General features: G+C 40.4%; 1 long non-coding RNA gene across 1 annotated transcript; it reads right to left on the reverse strand.

Moving 5' to 3' along the window:
• Positions 1–897: 897 nt before the first annotated feature.
• On the reverse strand, positions 898–2,772 carry LOC119716771 (uncharacterized). The gene is made up of 3 exons (XR_011806335.1): positions 2,568–2,772; positions 1,133–1,311; positions 898–1,033 (listed from the first exon to the last, which is right to left on the reverse strand). It is a non-coding gene; the product is annotated as an uncharacterized lncRNA (long non-coding RNA).
• Between the last annotated feature and the right edge of the window lie 1,631 nt (positions 2,773–4,403).

Consider the following 4,403-nt stretch of genomic DNA (forward strand, 5'->3'; position numbering starts at 1 on the left):
CTCCAGAGCCTGAGGGCCTGTGCTCGTCTCCCGATTACCTTGTCAATTACCCTTTCTCTAGAGAGAGATCCCAGCTCTTAAAAACGAAAGATTCACTTTCTTTTTTATTTGCCAGGTTTACAGGTTTCTCATCATCTGTTGGTAAACTCTGCCCTATATGAATGTTGCCTGTGGTGGAATCTCGCTTCACATCAGCTGATGGAGCTGGTACTTCTTTAATGGCAGGGACTAAATCGGTAGAGCTGGTAACTTCATCGTCCTGAGAAGTTGAATAAAGAGTAAATTAATTAAAAAATCAGCAACAACTTACCTGTTAACGGAGCTTCATGAAGATTTTGTGCTCTCTGATAGCTCTCTGACCTAGAGTCTGCTCCATAGCTTTCACCAGGCCAGCGATGAGATGATACATTCCAGTTGGAATTATTGCGTTGCATTTTTTGCATCTCATTCTATTAAGACAGTGTTTCAATTAAGAGAATGTAACTGCATATACAGGCATTTGTAGAAGAAAGCATAAGGAGCAATACCTACACTAATTACAATCGTGTTCAAGCTCTGAAAAAAAAATCAAGAGGTGGCTGATGGAATAACCCAAGATCTGTTTATGCTATACAATATGCTGGGAGTGTTTCCTAAAGCCAGAAACAAAAATCCCAGAACCAACTGGATGATACCCAAGCTGATGAGAAAAGAACTTTCTGCACACACAGTCCTTGGAAGGTTTGCCTCCATACCCCTGACTGAGTCCCAAATCGGGGTTTTTAGGCAACAAGTGCACTCATTTTGCACTCATTTTAGGTAGATGTTTACCGAAGATATTGTCACTGAGTTACGTGGTGGCCTAGCAAGCAAGCATTAGTTCATGCTAGGATCACTGAGTCCGAACAGCATCCCACCAGGCTCTTTGCTTTTCAGTATAGAGCTGTTTGCACACTGGCAACGGTAAGAACTGAGGCTGATGTGCACTGTAGAGAGCGTTAAACTTCTCTTGCAATTTTAAGTTGCTAGTGAATACCACTCCAAGCAGAAATACCTATTTTTGTAAAATTAAAAGATAAACAAATAAAAGGTATTAGATAATAAAAACTCTTAAACTGCATAGTACATCTAAGAACTGGGAAAATTTACTTACTGCAAGATCTAACAGGCAAATGGATTCAGGAGCATCTGTCTCTAGTCTTGATGTTTCTTGGGGCAAGTGAAAAATTTGTTTTAGCCATCTGCGCACTGGGGGGAATGCTGACATCAAGATCCACTGCAAACAAAGCCACACGAGGTGCTGGAGACTACCATTGTGCATTCGAACGGCACCTATGCAAAAACAAAGTTGTAGGAAGTTAATACCTGCATCCTAGTTGGGAAGACTTGTATCTGATCGAAGCCAGATTTCGTTAAATGAAAAGTAGAGTTTTAGTATATATATCACACTGAAGGAGCTTCCTAGCAGTCTCTTCCCATCTTTTTGCCTCCATCTAAGCTGGAAATAAGCATTTTAAAAATAAGACATAGCACAAAGTGATTTCAGCATCTATTTATATTATATAAATATCTTCTGAAGAAGCAGCATCCACTTCATGGAGTGCACAAGCTAAGTGTATTATGGAGATAACATTTCCACTGAAATGCATAAGGATTTTAAATTTTAGCCTCTTCATTTCGAGGCAGCAGATTAAACTAATGTATTAAACCGGAGTACTGCAGTTTTTCTAGTTCTGTAATGCTCGTGAAATCTCTGTCTTCAGCAAAGTTAAAATAACTTGAACACAGTTTCTAACTTAAAGCCAGACTTTTTTTTGGCAATTATGTTTTTGCACTTATTTCCTTATCAGGGAAGATCTGCAGAGGCTGCATGCAATACACACAGACTTTCGTTGTTTTAAAACACATAACAAAAAATACCATAAATAAACTGCTTATGAGAGGTTGTGGTAGTATAAGCTTTTAGTTATTTAAGATAAAGGACTGTAAGCCTTATTGTCTAAAATTACCTAAGAGAGTTAGGTAGTATGCACAACAGATTTAACAGCCTAGAAGTTTCTAAAAATTATCAGCCAGGTAAAAAACTACTAGTACTCTAACCTTATTACACCAAAATTCAAAGCCAGACTTCATCATCAAGTCAAGTTCCAAAAAGGAGAAGTTTTTACTAGTTTGCAACTCCTCCTAAAGTTACTTTTTTTGTGTGCTCATAAGCCTGTATTCATAGGTCGCATAGGAAGACAGACCTGCCTTCCCATTGACGCTTACCGATGTCCAAACACAAAGAGCTAAACAGGCAGCAGCAAATGAAAATGGATCAGAACAGACTAGAGAACACAGAAAGGATAGAAGTAGGGAAGTATGTGACAGATTCTTAAGAACCAAGCATAACAATACTGCTTCTCAGCAACATGTTACAGCATAAATTGAAACTCCTTACATATTCACTCCTCTTTTGGAGTGATTAGGGCCATACTAGCTGTTCAGTGTTGCTATCTGTCTCTTACTGCAATACGAAGTATTTCTAGAAGAACCTCTGGTACAGACAGTCATGTTTATGCTGAGTTTCAGAGAGTAACGCCTCTTACCAACATCATATTTATGAAGTTCCGCTAGCGCTGGTGCTTGCGTACTGACATTTCCGATATCCTCTGTACCAAGGAAAGACCTCTCTCTGGAAACTCCACTCTTGAAGAGATGATCAAACAGTGCAGATGAACCACTTTTGTTTGCCAAAGATTCCACTACCTTTGTCAGGAAGTCTTCCTTGCCGTGGCTCAATTTCAGCAGCATATGACCTAGAAAACAGAAACATCACATAGATAAAGAGTGAACTTCACTAAGGAAAGTAATATTTGATACAGTGGGCTGTATCAAATATTACTTTCAGAAATTCAGAAATTACTTACAGAAATACCTATTTTATCACTGAGTCCTTACTATAACAAAAAGATGAGCTGATCTGCATTGAACGTGGCGACAAAGTTGTTTACCTTTAAAGCTTCCACTTGCTGACAGATCATTTGGAGTAGAGATCTCTGATCTTCTGCCCACTGAGGGGGAGTTTTAGGAGAAAACTGGGGAGTGGAAGAAAAGTTCATTTAATCTTTTGAATTTTTATTCAAATCTAACACTTCCCTAAAATAATATCTGGCTAATGTACCTTGTAGCTCTTAGTCGGTGAGACAGAGAACTTATCAGACAACGGAGTGGAATGTTCACTTCTGATACTACAGCTGGTGACAGATCGTTTCTGAAGGCAAGACTTCCCTCTTCATCATTCTCTCCGAGTTCCTGACTCACTGCATCCAACATTTCCCTCACGGTTTCAACAGATACCGGCAGCTAGAAAGTTATTTGAAAGGCAAGTCATGATTGCATTCTTCCTCAGAGGAGGAGACTACGTTTTGATCTCTGGTTGAACAATTCACAAGGTTTTCATTACAGAAACACTGTTTTCTCAGCAAAGCTCTAAATTTTTTCGGGATTTCGGAATGGATGCCTCAGCTCTGCCCCCTTCTTACTTGTCCTGGTTTCGGTTAGAACAGAATTAATTTTCTTCCTAGTAGCTGGTGGAATGCTGTGTTTTGGCTTAGGATGAGAAGAGTGCTGATAACACCCCGATGCTTTAATTGTTGCAGAGCAGTGCTTATACTAAGCCAAGGACATCTCAGCCTTTTGCTCTGTCCTGCCAACGGGCAGGCTGGGGGTGCAGTAAGAGCTGGGAAGGGACAGACCCAGGACAGGTGACCCAAACTAGCCAAAGGGGTATTCCATACCATCTGACGTCATGCTAAACAATATATAGGGGTGGCTAGCCGGGGGGAGGGGGCCGGACTGCTCGGGGTGAGGCTGGGCATCGGTCAGCGAGTGGTGAGCAATTGCATTGTGCATCACTTGTTTGTACATATTATTATTATTTCCCTATTATCACCATTGTATTATTATTGTTATTATTGTTATTATTATTTTGTTATTATTATTTTCCTGTCTTATTAAACTGTCTTTATCTCAACTCACGGGCTTCACTTTCCATTTCTCTCTCCCGTCCCAGAGAGGGAGGGGGGAGGGTGAGCGAATGGTGTTTAACTGCCGGCCGGGTTAAACCACGACAGCCTTTTTGGCGCCCAACGTGGGGCCCGAAAGGTTGAGATAACGGCAGATCTGACCAGAGTGTGTTAAACTAAAACTGGTGTAAGGATTAGACCTGCATAATAGTCACTTGTCATAATGCTGATTGCTTTAATCTCAACTCTGCTGCGCCTGTTTTCCAAATTGAGTATTATAGTACATTATTTTCCGTATTTGCTCTCTGTCGTGTTGTTTATCCTCTCCGGGCCCTGGTTTCAGATCATTATGGTACTGTGTGTTGTAGCAATGGCTTATGAGACGATGAAATATGTGGTCATGACTCTAACTTGTTA

This window comes from Anas platyrhynchos, chromosome 39 (genome assembly GCF_047663525.1).
Source record: "Anas platyrhynchos isolate ZD024472 breed Pekin duck chromosome 39, IASCAAS_PekinDuck_T2T, whole genome shotgun sequence".
NCBI lineage: Eukaryota > Metazoa > Chordata > Aves > Anseriformes > Anatidae > Anas > Anas platyrhynchos.